At 37.4% G+C, this 22,875-nt stretch overlaps 1 protein-coding gene across 1 annotated transcript in view; it reads right to left on the reverse strand.

Annotated features, from left to right (window-relative positions):
- Window positions 1–22,875, reverse strand: part of DOCK4 (dedicator of cytokinesis 4) — a 577,420-nt gene that overhangs the window by 227,143 nt on the left and 327,402 nt on the right. The window lies entirely within an intron of this gene.

A 22,875-nucleotide genomic window follows, 5' to 3' on the forward strand; every position in this document is an offset into this window, starting at 1 on the left:
CTCCCAAATGCAAGCCATTCACAAATTTATTCCTGTATAAGCAAGAAATCAAGATAATGAAAGAATGTCTCAGCAGAAAGGAAAGCATGTGATGAATTGAGCTACCATTCTATTTACAAGCTTCATCAAGACAGATAAGGTTACTATACTCCCATTTCAATTCTCTAGAGGCAGCCATCTTGGCCTAGAACATCTTATTCTAAAAATAGGAAAAAAAAAATTTTCCTAGAAAACTTAAATAAGCAATTTCTTATTTAAATATCATAGGGAAAACAGATCCTAGAAAAAAAATTATTTTCACATTATCTTGAAGTATCAATATCTGCATTCATGATGAAATAGCTATTTTTCAATATTCTACATACAATGGAAATTTACAATTAGCCTCATTGAGCAATGAATCAACTATAATATAAAACTGACTCCCTTTGAAATTTATTTATACAGATTTAGTAGCTGACATAGTCAAAGGATGTAATTTAAAAGAACTTTATCAAGATGGTTCTGTAAGCCCAAGGAAGAAAAAAAGCAAAACATAATTCTACTGCATCTGTATGTAGATGGCAACAGCAGAAAGACCATTGGAATGGTTTTAATGTAATTAGAATCAGAATATAGTCTGACCTCACTTATGCCATTTCCTAAGTAACCTTGGACAAATGACAAACCAAAGTTTTCTTTTCTTAATCTGAAAAATGGAAACAATAATTCTCAAGTTACTTGGCTTGCAGACTTCTTGAGAACATATATGCATATGTTTTATAAGCTGTAAATCTTTGACAAAGTTACAGTGCTATCACAGATTCCCAGAATGTTAAAACTAACTAGCCAGTGTCAATACATACCCACAAACCAATAACCCCACCCCCTGCCACAATATGGCTAAGAAGTGGTTGTGCAATGTATAAGCTATATCAGACTGCTTACCATCTTGGGGAGGGGGGATTTGAAGGAGAAAAAATTTGAAATTCAAAATCTTATAAAAAAAAATGAATTCTGAAAACTATCTTTACATGTAATTGGAAAAAATAAAATACTATTTACAAAAAAAAAAAAAAGTGGTCATGCAACCTCTCCTTTTGAGATTGTCAATAAGAGACCCACCACCACACCTGGCAGCCTTCCCAGTTGTGTACAACCCCAGCTGCTGGCAAGCTTTCCCTGCCATTAAGCCCAAATTTGTGACATGGCAACTTCCATCCACTGCCCTTGGCTCCATTACTTTCAAAATGCTCTGCTTTTCTCAGCTTCCTTCTGTCAGGTCTCTCCTCTAATTTTTCAACAGTAAGGGAATTCCTTGAGAGAAGTTACTGATTTTGAAATATTTCCATTGTATCTCCAGCACTTAGCACAGAGCCTGGCACTTAGATGGTATTTAATAAATGCTTGTTAGCTTGTTGATTTCTTTGCATTTTAAAAAATGCTTCAATGACACTTTTTCTTTGCTCCTTTTTTGTGCGATTCTATGGCTAGTTTTGTTGCTGTTCTGTCATTTCAATCATGTGCAATTCCTTATGAACTCATTTGGGGTTTTCTTGGCAAAGATATTGGAGTGATTTGCCATTTCCTACTCCAAGCAAAAAGTGTTAAGTGACTTGCCCAAGGTCACATAGCTAGTAAGAGTCTGAGGCCAGATTCAAACTCAGGAAGATGTCTTCCTGACTCCAGGCCCCACACTCTTTTCCACTTCATCATATATTTATCTCTCTATTGCTATTACCTCAAACATAAAAAGAAAAACATCCTTGTAGCAAATAAGAATATTTAAGGGGTAAAAATTCATATATTTGCCTCCTTCAAAACTTCGTCCTTTTCCATATTTTGAGTCCATCATTCGTCTGTCAGAAGGTCAACAGCATGCTTCCTTCATCAATCTGTTTTCTGGAGTCTTAGTCGATCATTGTCTTGATCAGAGTTCTTAAGTCTTTCAGAGTTGTTTTTCTTCAAAATGTTATTTATTTTATAAATAGTTCTCCTGGTTCTTCTCACTTTCCTCAGTTTTAGTTCAAATAAGTGGAACACTTTGACCACCCACCTATTGTATCTCATCACGAGGCCAGTCAATCCTTTCTTCCCATGTTGCAATCTGTTATTCCTCTTCTTTTTTCATGATTCTAAACTTCTCCAGACAACAAAAGCCCATATTTATGAAAATTGAAATTCTACCAGTGTGACTGTGAGGCATGCAACACGAGTCTCAAAAAAATGGAAAATAAATAGAACACAGAGAGCTGGGAAGGCTGTGAACAGGCTGTGGTATACAACCAATATTAAGTCTGAAGAACTTCAGGGGAAAGATGTTAATGAGGAAAAGATCCCTTAAGTCGATCACAAATTTTACAATTTCAGCTTTCTCTTGAATACCTCTCTTTCAGGATTGAGATGGTTTATGAATTTGGCAGCATTCTTATTCATTCCTTGATCTTGTTTTTCCCTCCCTTAGTGACCACATGTATCCCCACAGCTTAAACTACCACCCCTATATGGATAATCCCCAAGTCTGTATTCCTAAACACTACTGATAACTCTCTCTAGAGATCGAGTACCACATTTTCAACTATTTTCTGGAGATCTTGAACTGAATTTCCACTCTTTACCACAGAAGGAAGATAATTCTTTTAAATTCCTTATTTATGTTAATGATACCATCATTCTTCTAAGCTCAAAATGAGGGAGTTACACGATAATCCTTACTTTCTCTTGGAAAGTTCTTTTATCTACCTTCTTTTCCCTAGGAGAATGATCTCAACCAATGGTATAGCCTGTGGCTCCAGTTCTCTTATTTCTGAGTACAGAAGAATTTTATATTTACCAGGGCAGTATCCTGATCCACTTGATGAGGGAGATGCATCTTTCTATAAGGAGTGTGGCTGTCCATTGGCATCTGAGAGGATTAGGGATATCTTCTAAATTTCTAAGGCTTGTATTGACATTTGTGTATCATTGAAGATAAGTGACTAGATTTTTGCAGTGAGATAAATTGTGCTTCCACACTTCCCTTTGGTTTTGAGTTCAATGCAAAGTGGGTCCCTTTTTGAAGAACTCCTAACAATTTAAGTACAGTAGATGGCAGCAGAGCTAAGAGCAGAACTAGTTGGGGGGGGGGGGGAGGAGAGGGGGCAGGTAGCCAATGAAGTTAATAATGGCAAAGAGAGGAGAGGAAGTGGCAAATCCTTTCAACAATGTGACTCTCAGAAAAGACTGAGAAATAGGTTGTCTCCTACCTACAGAAGGGAGGAATTTCTGAACAATGTAAAATTCCTGGAGAGTTTGGGAATCCTTCCTTTCAGGGGAGAGAGTTAACTTCTTAGAAGAGATGAAAGAGAATTATATTTATTTCTTATGGGGTGCTGAGTTATTTACATTGTTTTGCATTTTTCCTGGAATAAAGTAAAGGCTATCCTATTCCTGGTATCCATCATTGCCTTGAGTATTGATATGGGAGCTGGATATCCTTTAACCCACATCTGTAAAGATGTATATGTGCTAAAGTTCCAAAAGAAATATGTAGGTAGAAGCAAAATGAAGGACAGAGAAATAACTGGGGGATCCATCCTCAGCATCGAACCTGGTACATATAACTCCAAAGCTTGTGGTTATAGGTTATAGGGTCATACTTATTAATAAAACATAGAGATGGCTTTCTTTCCTTCCTTCTTTCTTCCTTCTCTCTTCCCTCTGCATTCTACTAAAGAACACTGTATTTCCAGTGCATAACCATGACGTGTTTAATAATCTGCTAGTTCTGTATAGAAACTAACTCTCTTCTTTATTGGGTTATTCTTTTAGAGGTCCTTCATGAAATCCTATTCTTCGAGTAAACAAAGTAGCTACTTCAGCATTGTTTAGAGTTAGCAGCAAAATTAATTTCTGAATACATCAGCAACTCTGTTACCAATAAACTCAGTAACAAAAAATAGAGTATTTTCACCAGTGCACAAATAAAATATTGTGCCAAATACTATTATGTGCCATTAAGTCTGCCATTTATGAAGTACTTTATACATAAACCACTTCTTTCTTTTTCTCTATTTCATGTTTTATTAAAAACTTAACATCAAACACATTAATATGAACTAAAATTGCTTAGGGACTGCAAATTAATTTAAACACATAATCATAACCTTAATTTTGTTTCTGTAAACCTTCCACAGAATTTTTCTGCAGGGCTAGCTTGTCTTATTTTACATGACCATCAAAATATACAAAATGTGTAGTTTAACTACAGGTCCAAAAGGGTGCAAATCCTCCACAACCCTCAAATATGATCTCCATTTTAATATCCAGGATCTCAAAAGCATCAGTGTGTTAGACCAAATTCATTAAAATTGCACACGCAAAATTGTATAACCACTGTAAGTAAAAATATGGGATGTTAACAATTATTGTTAAAATAGTGCCTTTATTTAAGAGTCACTTTTAATAAGTAAGGATAAAATAAACTTTCAATCAACAAATATGTGCAAATATATGGTGGAGCTAGTGAAAGGCTTGGGCACAATGAGCTTTGGGGGCCATGCCCAATTAAAGTGAGAAGATTAAGGCTTTGAGGAAGCCTTAGATTTTTTGTTTGTTTGTTTTTTTGGAGGGGGGAAGGCAGGGCAATTGGGGTTAAGTGACTTGCCCAAGGCCACACAGCTCTTAAGTGGTAAGTGTCTGAGGCCATATTTGAACTCAGGTCCTCCTGAGTCCAGGGCCGATACTCTATTCACTTTGCCACCTAGCTGCTCCAAAAGGCAGATTTTAAAGGACGGTCCTGAAAAGATGTGAAGGATATGATTTCATGGAATAGCAAGTCTATCCTTTGTATACCTGCACCTGAACAGGAAAGCCCAGAAGATTATATAATTACAGATTAAAAGTAGGAAGAGATCTTAGAAATCAACAATTCCAACTATCTGATTTTACTGATGAGACAGCAATTTTGTCAAATTTTTCATAGTGAATAATAAATGTCTGCAGAAGAATTTGGTCTTAGGCTGTCTAGACTGCATGGACAGAAATGTATCTACTGGATCACCAAATAGTGAACAAAGGGATTTATCTCCCTAGAAGAAAGATTTGGGCTTGGGTATAGATTATACACATTTACCATGTTCCCTTATGACCCAGGGCTTCTTATCTTCTGGCTAAATATTCCCATTTCCTTCAACCAATCCTTATGTGCTATGGAAAGAAAGATACTTCACCATCTTTAATGTCTTCCGTTTAATTCTTTCCAACTTATCCTACTACTGATCGCTAAATCATTGTGCCCGAAACTGAACACAGTATCGCAGATGTGGTGTGACCCTGGCAGGCTATCACCTTCTAAAACCTAGGTCTCTAATATGGGTGCCCCAAAAATCTTAGCATAATTTTATGCCATTAAAGCTATGTAAGCTATTAAATGTTAAAACAGCACCAAGACTTTTGGGACAACCTATACTTAGAGTTCTCTTATTGTGATCTTTATTCCTGGAAGCTGTGCCTTTTTTATGTGATGGTCACCTTTAGTACCAATGAAACAAAGAAACTGTGGTGACATGGGGGGGAAGGAGAGGGAAAGCAGCTGGAGGTACACTGGATAAAGCTCTGGCCTTTGAGGCAAGAAGCACTTAACTGACCTCAAACACTCTCCTCGTGTGCTACTGAACCAATCACTTAACTTGTTGGCCTTAGTTCCCTCAATTGTCAAACAGGGATAAATAACAATACTTACCTAGCAGAGTTGTTGAGAGCATCAAATCAGATATTTGTAAAATCACTTAGCACTCACAGTGTTAGCACACATAGTAGGTGCCATAGAATACTTATTCCCTCCCTGCCCCTTTCTTCCTTCCCTTCCCCCGGGGGCAAAGATTTTTTTTTTTAAGGGTTAATTTACTTAGATCACCATCTTTAGGAAAAGTGTTTATTAAACAAGTAAAGAGGCTCAGACATTAACTTCCCAGTTACAATCTTGGGGCCTATCCAAAGCCTCCTTTAAAAAAGAAAAGGCTTATTTCCACTTAGAGGGATAAGTAAATAGTTAGAGGGTAAGAAGTACCGAAAGCACCTAAGATTTATTTGATAAAAGTCTCTTTGCCAGAAGCACAATAAAGGTTCCCAGGGGCAAAATATAATAGCAATGACTCCTAGATACAATTCCCTATAAACATTTAAAATGACAGCTTTTATTCATTAAGTGCAAAGGAAACTCTATGTATTTATTCTGATGTAGACATTTTTTAATATCACACTTATTGAAGCCAAGTTTTAAATAGCTGCCCTGAATTTATAAACATCCCAAATTAAAGTACATAATCCCAAGTCACAAACTAAAAGGTATAAAACAGTCAAAATGTTTACCCAACTGATGTGATTCAAATCAGAAGAGAGTCTCTATACAAAGAGAGAAGAGAAATAATATGTAAGGTAGTTAATGTGCTACTTCTAAGTCTCAACTAAGATCCCATTTTTTACAGGAAACTTTTCCCAACTCTCTTAATTCTAGTGCCTTTCCTGTTAGATGCCTAATAAATATTTGTTGACTAGTTTCCTACACGTGTTAAAAATTGTTACATAAGGGACATTTTCCCCCTTTTTTGTTCAGACTCCTGATCTCATTTTGTACAGAACACTTGAGGAATAAATTCCCTCGAAAAATGCAGCTACTAATCTACAGCTTATGACTTTAAGAGTTGCCGGAGTAGAGACTGAGAGGGAACCTGACTAGTCCAGGTTCACTCAGTCAGTTAGGTCCAATGGTAGAGTGTGAGTCCACAGAATGCAGACTCTCTATCCAATATACTACACATAGTCTTGAAGAACATCTAAACATCATATTATACAGAAAATTTGAAGTTAGTGATTATAATCAATGGTATTCATTGACTGATCTACGTAAAACAGGAAAAATAGTCTTGGATCACATATTTGTTTTTCCTGTTTTCCCAACTGTAGATTTTTCACAAAGTTTGATAACTAAGGCAAAAACATTGTCATCCTTACTCTTCACTTCCAACATTTTATAGTCTTGTGATAGATAATCTGAAGAACATAATTCTTTTGGAAAAAAAAAAAAGAAAAATCATACTGTTACAGCCAAAAATAGAAGCCTAAATTAGACAGCAACTGAACTTGCCCAATTCATTCAAGAGGTTACTAGATTTTATTTCAGAATGATAAAAAAAAAAAAAATGGGATCACCTAAAGGCCGGGGGGAGGTAAGGCAGGGAGGGGAAGGAAGGAGAGGGGGGGAGAGGAAGAAGGGGGGAAGAAGAAAAAAAATGGGGGGGGAGTGTAACGGGAATATAAATTTTTAAGATCTTCCCTGCCCCTAGGCTTAAGTGCACCTGGAGCCTGTGGTGGGAGGATTGTTTCTCAGGAGAATACTTTGTTATTGGGCAGTGGGTCAAGAAGGTTGTTAAACATTTTCTGAGTCAGGAGAAGGCTATATAAGCCCTGATGGGAGGCTTTGCTTTGGGGCTCACTTTGAGAAGTGTTCTGTGATTTGACCAGATGAGATTCTGAGCAGCTGTTGTTGAGAACCCCCTGGCTTTGAAAACCCAGATGTTGATGCTTCGCTCTCTGGTAACTGTGATTTGGTATGGATGTTAACGGTTGGACAGCTTGGAAGCCTGTCTCTTGATCTGTTTCTCTATCTTGAAATGTTTCTATGTGTATACTCTGAAGTTCTGGGTGCTGACCTTTTTCCCCTGAACTAGGTAAACGATGTATGTTTGATTGATTAAAGTAAGTTTGTTAACCCATTTTGAGTTGCTTTCCTTTAGAAAAGCAGATCTAAGAACCTGTGTTGGCAGCCACCCTGGGGATGCTGGGGTGCTTGCTGCTACAGAGAGAGAGAAAGAGAAAGAGAAAAAGAGAGAGAGAGAGAGAGAGAGGTGAGATAGAGGCAAAGAGCTATAAAATATATCATTCATAAGTCTACATGAGAAATACATGATATGGTCAATGGACAGAGAAGGATTTTAATTATGGCCAATAAATGTAGAAATACAGAAAAAAAAGAAACTAGTCATGTAAATTCTTTTGGTATTTTAAAAATAGGACAGAGAGTACAAGGTAGCATGAATATACAAGACTTAATTTTGTTTGCTTTTGACCTTTGAGGTTTGGTGATCACTATCTCAAACAGAAGTTGCTGTATCATTAACTCAGTTTCCGGAAAAGTTATCATGTAGACCCTGCAATGTTACCACAAATAATATGCCTTTTTAGATATATGATTTTTGTGCTATCACCAGTGTACCACTATATCCTGCTGGTAGCAATTCAAATTACAAGGTATTTCCTAAAATGGGTCACACTTTTGAGGTACTAGATTTTTGCTGATTTAATAAAAAAAGAACCAGAAAACCCTTTTCCTTAGTCTATATAAATGTGTCCTCATCTATTAAAAAAAAAAAAGGTGGGGGAGGGGGCAGCTAGGTGGCACAGTGAATAGAGCAACGGCCCTGGAGTCAGGCGGACCTGAGTTCAAATCAGACCTCAGACGGTTAACACAAAAACTAGCCGTGTGACCTTGGGCAAGTCACTTAACCCCAATTGTCCTCCAAAAAGAAAAAAAAGGTGGGGGAGGGATAGACATGCAAATGCATACATACACACACGAATACAGCACATATATATACATATATAAACATATATATATACACACATAAGTGTGTATGTATGCATGTATGTATTATGTGTGTATATGGAAAAAACTGACCAAAAGCTTAAAAAGTAGCTTATTCATGGTGTGTGTGTGTGTGTGTGTGTGTAAGATGCTAACACAGAATGTCAACACCTAGAGCAATGGGACTATATACCACATCTATGCTTTATTTAAACACTTAGCAACTGCTGTTGTTGCTAGATGTTGCATATAAGGCATGAACATAAGTAAGTTTCTCAACATCTCAAAAATACCTGAGAGCTTCATAAAAGTTACAGAATGAGCAAGAAAATCAGGGGGCTTGAGGATCTTTGTAAAACATGTTAGTCTTAAAAAAAAAAGAAAAAAAGGTTTAGCATATGATTTCCCCATCAAAATTGAGAACTGAAAGAGACCTTGATAATCCCACCTGTCTTGATCAAACCTCTAGATAAGAAAATTGGAATGAAACAAGGTTATCCAGATAGCAATTGGCAAACTGAGCATTTGAAACCAGAAGGGCTCTTTTATTCCAAAATGAGTGTTCTTTGGTGCTTCTGAGGAAGGGTTCTTCTCTTTGACATTTCACTAAGGAATTCTAGGAAATTATGGTGTGTCCTGGCTGTTTTCTAAATGTTAATGGATCTATAAAATGTTTGACTTCTCTTTATTTGAATAGATTTCATGTTTTAAATGAAATTATTCTATGAATAAAATAGACTCCTGAACGTACTCCAGAAATGAGTGTTATTTATTTACTGATGATAATTATAAAATGGTGAGAACTGATTTCTCAAATAGATCACCTTAAATTCCACAGGTCTAAGACCACGAGTATCATGATTCTGCCAGGTCTAGGACTCAAAACAGTTTAAAATAGACATTTCTGCACTTCAGTTTCTTTAAAATGAGAGATTTGAACTAGATGAGCAGTCAGTGGTCCTATGATCCCATTTGACTGCTTTTTAAAATAACCAATTTTACTAATCTTGCTGCCAAGCATTTGTCCCACCACTACTCTCCACCGACAGGATAGCAATGGCTAATTTTAGAATCTTACAATAATAGATTTAGGGCTAGGAGGCACTTCAGAGGTCATTAGTTCTACCTCCTCATTTCACACTTAAGGGAACTGCTGAGACTTATATGGATACTATCACCCATTGATTAATAAAATACATGCTCTTTTAAATGCATCCCTGATAACTTTTTGTCTTCATGTATTTTATCAATTATGATAGTTTCTATCTAGCATATTTGAAAGCAGTGTTCTGCATATATATGTGTGTGAGAGATTATTTATTCATCCCATATGAAAGTATCTGGGTCAGCCTCAGTTTCCTCATCTATAAAAATTGGCATAACAAAAGCATCCTAGGTGATCAAATGAGATTAACACATGATGCGTTTTGTAAATCTTAAAGTACTACATAAATTTATAATGATGATGATGATAAAATATCAATAATAATTCCTACCTTCAAAGATCTTATATACTATCTGGTGAGACAATTACATACATAAGCATATGGAGATAAGGATAAAAGAATAAATACAAAAAAACATGAGGTAATTAAAAGACAACATAGGAGGAAAAGGCATTTGTAGTTGGGGGAATCAGGAAAGGCTTATGTAAAAGGTGGTACGGTACCTAGGCTGAATCTTGAAGTAAATTAGTAATACTACGAAGCGGAGGTGGGGAGGGAATCCATTCAAACATGGGGGACAGAGCTCAGCAAAAGAGCTGATATTTTATCACAGAGGCATTTGAGAGTCCCTGAAGTTGGCTGAATGGGAGGAGTGAAAAGGCCAGAAGTGCAATTAATACTATGTGGAGTGTCTTCAGGGAGGCTGAGCAGTGAGGAGGCTACTGACAAAATGTGAGTGAGAAGTAATGGGGCCTAAGGCAATATGGCTCATGCATGTATAAGCAGAACTGTTGTTGCCTAGTTTCAGATATGCCCGTCTCTTCATGACCTCATTCAGAGTTTTCTTGGCAAAGATTCTGGGAATGGTTTGTCATTTCCTTCTCCTGCTCGTTTTACAGTTGAAGAAACTGAGACCAACAGGGTTAAGTGACTTGCCCAGAGCCTGAGGGTGAATTTGAACTTGGGAAGATGAATGAGTCTTCCTGACTTCAGGAGTTACACTCTATCTACTGTGCCACCTAGCTAGGGGTCAAATGTAAGCAGAGAGAAGGGAAGATTTGGCAACTGAGTAGATATGCAGATTGAAGGAGAATGAAGAGTTGAAGAAAATGCCAAGTTTATGGACCTGAGAGATGGGAAGAACAGTAGTGCCTCTGATAGAAATAGGGAAGAGGAAGAATTTGTGTGCTCAAAGACCTTGCATGCAATTAGGAGGTGAAACCTGTAAATACTGGATAGAAATCAAAGTATTTGGGGGTAGGGAGAAGGACATTAACACTGGGGGGATCACAAAAGATCTCTTGAAGAATACAGCAGTTAAGCTGCACTTTGAGGGCAGCTAGGGATTCCAAAAGGTACCCTGGGGGATGTCACATGCAAAGGCCTGGAGACAGAAGATATAGGGGAAAGTAAAAGGGCCTCACTTCTCACTTCTTAGTTCTGTTCATGATACTCCCTAACTCCCAGATTATATCCCACCTCATCACCACCCATCGAATCCTGTACATTCTTTCGAATCAAGGAAAATGACAACCTTCTGTCTCACTACCCCAGCTGACAATCACTTTTCTTTCCATGGATCTCCTTTGGCATTTAGCATCTATACCATAAAATCTGGCCTTCAATAATATGATGCTTTCTATTGTTCTCCAGTTGCTTCATGTATATGAACAGTAAGCTCCTCCTCCATGAAGGTAGGAAGATCTTCAAGGAGAAAGGATCATGCCTTCTCTTTCTTTTAAACTGACCAGTTTCTGATAGTACCATAGAATTGGATGCAAAGTACAGCTTAATCAATACTTCCTGACAAAATCAAGCTATCTGGCAGCATATCTTAATGAAAAGAGCACTGAAGTTGCAATTCAAGCTTCACTCATGACATAACATTTCTCAGTGCCATTTCTTTGCCGTTTTGTTTTCCCCAAGCCTGGAATGCCATCTCTCCACACTTCCACCTCTTATAATCACGAGTTTTCTACAAAGCTCAGCTCACTTCCTTCATGACCCCATGTGGTCATGACCCACAGTTTAAGAAGCACTGAAGAGGTCACAAGTGGAAAAAGTTTGATGATGCCTTTTCTCATTTATCTCAGCTGCCAGTCACTCAGTCCCTCCCCTTCCCTAACCCAGACCCAGACATTACTTTTTACTTTCTCTGTCCTTTACCTTTACTTACAGGTCTGCACGATATTTTCCAAAGAGAATGAAAGTTCTTTGAGGGCAGGGACTATTTCATTTTTATTTTCATAGCACCAGCATCTAGCATCACATCCTTTAACTCACATGATCTTGCTTTTCAGCTGCAAAATGGGATCACATCTAGCACCTCTACTTTACAGGGTTGATGTGAAAATATAAGTGGGAGGGAACTGGAATTTATTACTTGGGAAGAACAAATATTGTGCTGCTATATGGTCATTCAGTCATGTCTATCTCTTCATGACTCTGTGGTCTCTACTGTCTGTGGAGTTTTCTTGGCAAGGATACTGGAGTGGTTTGCCATTTTCTCATCCAGTGGATTAAGGCAAACCAAGGTTAAATGACTTGCCCAGGGTCACACAGCTAGTAAATGTCTGAGACCATTTTTGAACTCAGGTCTTCCTGACTCTAGGCCCAGCCCTCTATCTACTGAATCACCTATATGCCTCCTATATAGCACCTACTATGTGCTGAGCAATTTTTATAAATATTATCTCATTTGAAACATATATAACTCAGAAGATGACTATGTAGGAAGGGAGATTAGGGCAATGTGCCCTAAAATTATATTTATCTTTGACAATAAATATAATCTATGTAATTATGCATTAATTATGTATATGTATGTGCTGTGATCAATTGTTTTCTACTTAATCACATAAAGGAAGGGTACACACACATGCCTGAGTTTGTAAGAAATTACAAATAAGATGTATTGCCAGCACATTAAGTGAGACAAACACATTTCAGCATCTCACATTAGTTTTGCAATATTGAAGGTGTTATCAAATATGTCTTCTTCATGTACAATTTGATTTTCCCTCAAATTTCATCTGCTTTTCAATTTGTATGGAGCTCACCTGCTACTTTTAATATAGTAAATGAATGGCCACCAGGGCAACCTCTGCTATTTATCCTCTTTCCAAGTATTCTCAAGAACCAAGGTTTCACAGCATGACACTCAAAGAAAACACTCCCATGACATTCTGAATTTGTAGTTATTCTTACAACTAATCATGACAAATTGGAATGAATTCAAAAGATGACTGGAATCAGAAAAACAAAAGAACTGATTTTTAAGGAAAAACTGTTGTTATGAAACATTTTTAGGATAGCTATAAAAAAAAGTTAAGGAAGGAAGGAAGGGCTTGAAGACAATCTAAAAATATCAGAAAAAGTGTTAACTGCCAAAAAAGAAAGCGGAACTATCAGGACAGTATGAAAGTATGCAAGGGATGTAATTGAAAGATTTCCAAGAAAAGAGAGGGAAGAATAACATTCTTAAAAACTAAGTGAAAGAAAAATGTTGTGACAAATGTAACCAGTAGATTTCAAGTCACTTAGAGATAATATTTCTTGATAATAATCTGACATGGGAAAAAGGCAAAACACAGCATGGAGAGGTAAGTTTCGCATATTGCAACATCACTAACTTCCATCAGGTGTCAGCAAAACTTCCCAAAGATAGTTATTGGTTCCTTCAACAATTATTTTCTAGCTTCTAAGTCATTTTGGCGAAATTTGAAAACTGAATTTAAAATACCTCTGCTATACCTAGAATGTTACTGGTAGTGTGCCAAGATCACATTCAATCCCTTATTATATTAATTTATAAAGAGATATGCCAGTTTAGCTGCATGACAATGGAATATTTAAGGCAGGCCTACACAACATTGCCCCTTGCAGCCTGCCAATGGATTCTGGGTGCCCTGTGAAAATGCAAATCCCTCAGCAAAACTGACTATGCAAAGTTCCCTTAGTGCAGGCCCGCACAACATCTGACCCACAGGTCGCTTTGGCAGGCCACAAGAAGCCCATGGGTCATATGTTGATAGGCCTTATTTAAGATATGAGTATTAAAAAACAACCTCATTAGTTTAAAGCAAGGGTTCTTAATCATTTTTGTGTCAAGGTTCCCTTTGGCAGTCTGGTGAAAGCTATGGATCCCTATTTAGAATAAGGTTTTAAATAACTAAGGGAAATGTTAAATTTCACTTACGGGTTAGTGAAAATAATTTTTTTCCCTATCCAAATTCATAGACCCTCTGAAATTGGATATTCATAAACCCCCTCAGGTCAAGAACTTGTTTAAGGAAACAGGTGAAAACATATATCTAAATGATATATTTTCATTCCCTTTGCAATATAATCTCCTTGGGAAGCTATATCATTATTCCAGTTATGCTGCCATTGTAAAAAATATTTTCTTGAACTCTGCTGAAATCCTGAAGGATGTGAGGAGTTCCACAAAAGTTTTGAGAAATTGTGGAATTGTTGGAATAAAGTGAATAGTCTTCAAAGGCAACTACTTTGAAGGGTTGACACACTGAACATAGGTCAACTATACTAGTTGACAGTATAAACAGCAACATTATTTTATAGTTACTTGTTATTCTGTATGACATGAGAAATTCAACAAGCCACTGGAATTTCCAGGTCAGGACTCTCCTAAGACCAATTTGCTTTCTTTTCTGTAATGGCCCAAGCCATCTCTGTCAGCCAATCCATGGCTAACAACTACAGTGTCAGTGGAATGCTCAATAATCTGTTTTTCTCCCACTGATCAGCAAAACACATGGTATCAGTGCCCTTCATTTCACCTTAAATGTAAAGAAAATGTGCTGGATAGTTTTTGCTTTAGCTGAAAAAGCCAAAATTCCTTTTATTAGAGATGTTAATTATTGCATATGGTGCTGTTTGGCGAACAGAAACACCATTGCTGAAGAGTTCAATTAAAATGAATAAATTATTATTTATAGAAAGAGATTAAGAAATGCAATTATAAAAGCAGTGCCTTACAATGCTGAGTCTTATGCTGGGCCATTCTTAATTTTCATTTTAATCATGAATGCACTCAACTGTGAATCTTCTCCTCTTAACAGAAATCCAATTAATAAGGGCAAAAAATTAACATATATTTTCCTAACTCGTATGATATTTGACTTCTTATAAGAAGCTTACATTATTGTTATGAATATTATATAAATATATAGTTTCTGAACAATATTTATTTCTATAGTTCATATCTTTGTCTACATGGTACAGAAAAAAAAAGTTATAAAGTCAGGAATCCTGAGTTAAAGACTGAAGTGCTGACCATGGGCCTATCATTTTACATTTCACCTTTTGTTTCCTCATCTATAAAATGGGAATAAACATACTTATACTATTACTATTGACTTCACAAGAGTATAGTGAAGAGAATCCACTACAGAATACTATGCAAATGTGAACTATTATTACTAACCAGGGCAATGGGAGTATCTGGTCTTACAGGAAAACTCTTCTATTAGTAGGTTTCCTTTTATTTTTAATCTTCCCAATACAGATCACAGGAAAATGGAGGTGGAGCTAGTAGAGACTTCAGCAGCCTCATTTTAGAAATGAGGAAACTGGGGGCGGCCAGGTAGCACAGAGAATGAGAGCACCAGCCCCAGTGTCGGGATGACCTGGGGATCGAATCCGGGCTCAGACACTTAGCACCCACACAGAAACACCTGGCAGTGTAACCTCAAGCAAGTTATTTAACCCCAATTGCTTAAAAAAAAAAAAGAAATGAGGAAACTGAGACCTAGGAGAATTAAATGACTTGCCCAAGATCACAAAGATAATAAATGCCAGAGATTGGACTTGAATGCAGGGTTGAGGATTCAAAAGCTACTGTGCCTCCCACCTTACCATGTTAGCTCCCTAATATGAATTTTAATCTGCTAGGTATCTTATGCAAAAACCCTAATGTAAAAGACAGCAAATAAGAAGTTATTTAAAAATCAGTACCGATTTTCTCTTTAACTTAATTTGGCCTTCAAATATTTGATATGGCATAGGTAACTATAATAAAACAAAGGGTGCCAGTAGGGTACAGTATGTTGCCACCCATGACTAATATGTAAAACTTGGAATAGAAGATATTACCAGAGATATGTATGACTAAAAATGCAGGTGATCACATAATGAGAATGAGAGACAACAAATGGACTGTCCAAATACTACCTTGGTGTCTATGAGACATTAAGACAATCAGAAGGCCTCCAGAGCATAGAAGGGATCCTGTATGAATATTTCATAGAAAGATATGAATTAAGTATGGCATAAGACTAGATGGCATAAACAGGCCTACTATCTCCATAGGGTGAGGGTGTCCCGACACCAAAAAAGGCAATCAGATATTCATTAAGGCATGACTTAAAGTACGTGTGGGTAGCTTTGTTGATAACTGGCAGTCCAAGTTTGTCATCAGTGACTCGCTCTCTGTGCTCTGCTTCTATCCAAATGTGCTAAACTTCTGCCAATTACCACTGGACTAATCTTTGTGCTTCAAGATTTAGAAATTTAACTTCACTAAAGAAATTAAATAATACAGGAGTGTTGGCTTTCACAGAATAATACTAGGTGTTTTGCTAAACAGACTGAAAGTTTTGTCATGAGGAAAAAAAACATTAACTAGAAATCTTCAGTTCTGTCTCAAAGAGTTAAAAATGATAACTAAAAAAATAGGGTTGGTAAGTTTATTTTGACATTAGTCATATTCATAGCCCACAGTCAACATTTGTGTGAGGTGCTTTAGAAACCACCATTTTGATGTCTGGGGAAAAAAAGATTATAAATTAAAGTACCAAACCCTTTGCTTCCCTGTACCCCAAATGATTTCCAAGCTACTTCGTTTAAAATTTTCATGTATAAAAAATTGTCTTGAAATACTTTGTTATGTTACAGTAACAAAGAAGCATGTGATAGTGAGGTAGGGGAAGGAGAGATGATCCACTGGGCTCGGACTCGCAAGAACTTCAGATATAGGTGTAAACTTGGCCAAATTACTTAGTCACTTAATCTGCTTTGAGCCTCAGATTCCTGAACTTCAAAAAGGGGGAAATAGTGCTTGTACTCACTACCTCACTGGAGTGATAAGAGGAAAGCACTTCTGAATCCATTAAGGCAACACATAATTTTGAAATTTTAAAAGTAATCATTCTAATAGAACTTAAATTGTATAACTTGATTTTTGATGATAAAATTGAAATTCTTGCCATTCACTATGTATTTTTCCCCACTTAATAATGAACCCTAAAGTCACACTTTCATAGTTAGTTAAGAAAACAAAATTCACCATGATTTCTGTTCATTTTGTCTAAGATTTTTCACACTAAAGAAACCTAATGGGTCTCATATCTCACTTACGTTGAATTTGTGTTTTCTCTACAAGTTGGACTTAAAGCAGCATGGATTTAGTCACAGATGAGACCTTAAAGGTCACCAAGAGAAAACATTCTCATTTTGTAAAAGAGGAAACTGAGACCCAAAGAGTCTGAGTACCCTAAAAAGAACCTGGTTTTCTAATTAAGAAATACAGTGATAATTTTCCATTCTATATTTCAGGCCAATAGGTGGCACCAGTAATTCCTACAATGCTCTTAATTATATTTGGAAAAATGATTTCTATACTGACCATGTTAAAGTCAGAGAAGTTAATATTAGGATTCTAATTATAAACACGAGTCATTGATAAGGAAGAAAATGGCATTTTTTGGACACAAGTTCACGGGTTTATCTTACATTAAGAAATGAGTTGAAATCCCAAAGCAACTTCTCCACTGCTATACACAGTAGTATTTACTTCCTGCATAACACTATGGATTCCATATGTGCCTTCCTGAGTTTTAAAATGGAATCTTTAGCCAAGAGTTTATATATTTCTTTACCAATTCCTTTGTTTCTTGTGATATCACAGTTGTCCCCCCCCCCCCCCCCAAAAAAAAAAATTGCTGGGAACATAACAAGATTACAAACTTAACATATCTTTTTGAAGACAGAGAGATTCCTAGAGAAACGTCTTTAACAGAAAATTTCCTAATTTTGGATTTTTGTACCTTGGATATCATAGGTACTAAAATCTCATACATGTACAGGTAACATGTTTTGAAGCTAGTCATTATACACCCTCACTTCCAAAAAGGGAGGCAAAAAACAATTTCTTAAAAATATTCCAACTAGGGATCACTTCTCATTTTTTATTAAAAGGCAGATAATAATTTCACTTAACAACAAATATACACAGTGCTTTCCACCATGTACTCTTCAATCCAATGACATTGACCTCAATGTTCCATGAAAAAGTCCTCCACACCTAGAAATGTTCTCCCTCCTCCTTGCTGCCTATGGGTTCCTGGGGATACTTTCTAGTCTCAGCTAATCCCACTAGAAGCCTTTCCCAACCCCTTTTAATTCTAGTGTTTCCCCCTTTCCTGTATACAGCTTCTTGGCATGCATGTATTTACTTATTTGTCCTAGTAACATCCCCCACGCTCCCCTATTAGAATGTGAAGGATGTATTTTTCCTTCCAGGAACTATCTTTTGTCTTTTTTTTTTATATCCCTAGACTTTAGCAAAGTACAGGGAACATAGTAGGTGCTTAATAAATGCTTACTGACAATTTAGACTGAGGGTCTAGTCAAGTCAGTTGATACAAAATAAGTATTTTTTTTTGAGTGGGGAGGGCAAGACATTTGGGGTTAAGCGATTTGCCCAACGTCACACAGCTAGTAAGTGTCAAGTGTCTGAGGTCAAATTTGAACTCATGTCCTCCAGACTCCAGGGCCTGTGGTGCTCTATTCACTGTGCCACCATACTGCCCCAAAACAAAAGAAGTCTTAAAGAGTTCCTGCCCTCAGTGAGTTTACATTCTAAAGAGGGAGAAGGCATGAAAATAGGTACATATCTAGGACGTATACAGAGTAAAGAGAAGGTTTAGGGAAGGCTTTAGCACCTGAGCAACCAGGAAAGGCTTCCTACAGAAAGTGGAATTTGATTTGAGTCTTGAAAGAAAGCAAGTAAACCAAAAGGTGGAGAGGAGGAGAGAGCACATTCCAGGCACAGGTGGACAGCAAGTACAAAGAAAAAGAAATGGCAGATATCCAGGGCATAGCAAATAGGCCTCTGTAGTTGGATTGGAATCAATACACAAGAGAGTAAGAGAGTAGCTACGTAGCACCATAGTGGGCAGAGTGCTGGGCCTGTAGTTAGAAAGACTGCTCTTCCTGACCTCACTTATTAGTTGCGTGATCCTGGGCAAAACACTTGACCTTGTTTGCCTCAGTTTCCTTTTCTGGAAAAGATGTTAAACCACTCCAGAGTTGCCATGAAAATCCCAAATGGGGTCATGAAGAGTAAGACACAACTCAACAACAACAACAACAACAACAAAAACAAAATATAAGTCTAGAAAGGCAAAATAAGGACCAGGTTGTGAAGAGATTTAACTGCAAAACAAAGAATTTTAAATTTGAACCTTGAAGTAAAAGGAAGCCACTGGGATTTACTGATATGGAGTAATACAGTCAGGAAAATTGCTTCATCAGGTGAGTGAAAGATGTACTGAAAGCCAAGAGTTTTGAGACCCAGTGACCAATCAGAAAAATACAGCAATAGTACAAGTGAGAGGCGAGCATAGCAGGAGTGTGAGCTGAGACCTACAGGACAAAATTTGGCAATGAACTGGGAAGGTGGGGTGAGTGAGAGGGAGGAGTCAAGGATAACCCCAAGGTTGTAAGCTGACATGCAGAGATTCTCTAGCTTAGACTACATACCTTTTTGCATTTCCACTATTTTCAGAGCCTTAAGGGCAGTAAGTCAGTCATTCACTCAATAATATTGAATAATCACCCAGTGCCTTCAGAGAGAGGTATGAGGGGAGAAACAAGATGCCAGAGGAAATAGATGCTATCCTTATCCCTGTGGAACTAAAATCCAAAGGAAAAATAAACTAAAAAATCATGTATTCAAACATTTATTAAGTGACTACTGTGTACTTAGCATTGTGCTAGGTTCTGGCGGAGATGTCAAGGCACTGGGGGTATTATTAGACTCAATTTTTTGATCAAGAGGTGACTACCACAAAGTTCTAAAAAGGGAAATGATATATTAGAGTAATTTTTGAAGAGGATAATTCTTACTGCTCTGTCTAAAATCTCTTTGAAAGAGAGGGCGTCCTACACAGGTGTCATCCCAGAGGCCAAAAGAGAAAGTAATTGTCTAGTAGTTTTATTTAGGAATAGAGGGGTGGAAATGGAAAATCAAATAGCGAGTTGATCAACCAAAGTCAGGAGATCTGGCAACATTCTATAAACAAAGGGTGAAGAAAGAAAAGTCAGAAGTGAACTGAAGAGCATGGGGAAGAAGATTTGACTTCAGATTCTGTCTCTGCCACATACTCTCTGTGTGCCTTTGGGAAAAATCACTTAACCTCACTAGATCTTAGCTCCCTCAACTGTCAAATGAAGGCAATGGACTAGAAGGCCTCAGAGGTCCTATCCATCTCTAACTCTATAACCCAATGATCTAAGGTCAAGATATGTGGGAAAGGGAGAGAGAGTCTGCTGTTAATAGTGAGAAAATAGAGGGAAACAGACACAACAGATGCATTCATTCATATAATCTGTTGGTTTCTGTTTTCGTTGATCTCTACATCTCTTTCTCTCTCTGAACATCTGTCTCTCCCTCTTCACCCTACTCCAAATGAGTTTTGCCTTGAAGACAGTCAGACTTATCCATATAAACAGCATGATATGGCATTGGAGAGACAGTAGACATACAAACAAACAGGCAGATACACAGACATGACAGAGAGAAAGAGAGTGAGCAGCTATTAAGTGCTCACTACACATCAGAAATTGATAAACAATAGCTCAATGGACTCATGACATCATCATGTAGAAACTCCCTTAACAGATCACAAAGTACTAAGGCATTCTGGTGGAGGGCAACTCTTGTTTAGGTCATCTGAGAATCTTCTGTAAAATATCGGCTTCACACACTAGGACATTCTTCTAGTTCTTTTAATATTTTGTGGTGAGAGTGCAACATTATACTGGAGAATAATTCACATTCTGGCAGCAGCTGGATACACGCAAAGGAAACAGTGCTCCAGAGGAAAAAAGATGCAGGAAAACAGTGCTAGGGAATGAGTTTTGGGACATATCCATAGCCAATGGGTGGAGATGATGAGAAATCAGCAATAAGAACACATAAGAAGAGGCTGGAAATGCAAGGGGAAAAGACACAACCCAAGGGGTCTGTGCTGTCCTTGAAATTAAGATGTTTACAAAAGAGAGGGGAAAAGGTGAATAAAAAAAAAGCAAAAAGGTGTAGAAGACAAAAACAAAACAGGTTGGCACTCACAGATCAAAGGACTTAGAGTGATTAAGTAAGGGAAGAGGCTTTTGTGTTCCTCTACTGGGTTCTGCATGTTTCACATCAAGCCTGTGATTTCATTCCATAGAGAATTTCAGGTGAAGAAGTTCCATCTACCAATTAAGATGAGAATTATATTTGCAATTTAGAGTACTAGTGCTACCTGGGCACTGGTAGGTTAAAGGACTTAACCAAAGTAATGCTGCTACTGTTTGTCCTCTGTTTTTTTTTTCAATTTTTCAAATGCTTTATTAACTTCTGATTTACATCATTCATTTCCACCAGATTTTGAGTTTCAAATTTTCTCCCCGTTTTTCCCCTACCCACCAGCCCAAAATAGCAGTCCCACAGGATATGCCCTCCTCCAATCTGCTCTCTTCCATATTTTCTCCCATACCCCTTTTGACTTTTCCAGTAGGGTGGGAGGCTTGTTTTTCAGTAGATACTTCTTGATTGGCCAGTGAGTCAATAAGGTTGTTACATTCTCTGAGCCAGGAGAAGGCTATATAAGCCCTGATGTGTAGCTTTGTTTTGGGGCTCACTTTGAGAAGTGTTCTGTGATTTGATCTGGATTCTGGGAAGCCGTTGTTGAGAGCCCCCCCTCGGCTTTGAAAAACCCAGATGTTGTTTGGTATGGATGTAATGGTTGGACAGTTTGGAAATCTGTCTACTTGATCTGTTTCTGTCTTGATAATTCTGTCTGTATATTCTGAAGTTCGGGGTGCTGACCTCTTTCCCCTGAACTAGGTAAACGATACATATTTGACTGATTAAAAGTAAGCTTGTTAACCCATTTTGAGTTGCTTTCCTTTAACAAAGCAGATCTAAGAACCTGTGGTGGCAGCGACCCTGGGGACGCTGGGGTACTTGCCGCTACACCTTCTTCCGTTGTCACCCACCGTTACTGGGAAGATAAGCAGTTCAGTATAGGTTGTACATGTGTAGGTAATGCAAAACAATAATATAGTAGATATATTGTAAAAGACTGACTATATTTCCCTCCCTCCTATCCCACCTCCCACTTGTTCTATTCTCTACTTTGATCCTGTCCCTTTTCAAAAGTGGATGCTTCCAACTTCCCTCCCCCCCAGCCTGCCCTCCCTTCCATCATCCCCTCTCTGATCCCCTTCCTCCCTACTCTCCAGTATGGTGAAATACACTATTTAGTGTGTATATCATTCCCTCCCCAAGCCAAATTCAATGAGAATAAGGTTGGCCCATTCCCTATTGCCTTCCTATTCTTTCCCTCCATTGTAACTATTTTCCCTTGCCTCTTCTTTATGAGATAATTTACCCCATTGTCTCTCCCCATCTCCTGTCATTGTATTTCTCTCTCACCTCTTAATTTCACCTTTTAAGTATCATCCCTTCCTGTTAAATTGGTCCTGTGCTCTCTATGTATACATGCAAACATATATACATACATTCACATATGTATTCATGTGCCCATATACTCTCATATATAGACATATATATTCAATATATTTCTATTCCCTTCAACTATTTTAATACTGACAAAAGTTTCATCAGTTACAATTATTGTTTTTCCATGTAGGAATCTTAATAGTTCAACTTTGATAAGTTCCTTATGATTTCTTTTCCCTGTTTACCTTCTCATGCTTCTCTTGCTTCTTGTATCTGAATGTCAAATTTTCTATTCAACTCTGGTTTTTTCATCAAGAATGCTTGAAAGTCCTTTATTCCACTGAATGACCATATTT

Source organism: Petaurus breviceps, unplaced genomic scaffold (assembly GCF_028583685.1).
Source record: "Petaurus breviceps papuanus isolate PSGF00001 unplaced genomic scaffold, PetGlider_PUasm1.0 84, whole genome shotgun sequence".
In the NCBI taxonomy this organism is placed as follows: domain Eukaryota; kingdom Metazoa; phylum Chordata; class Mammalia; order Diprotodontia; family Petauridae; genus Petaurus; species Petaurus breviceps.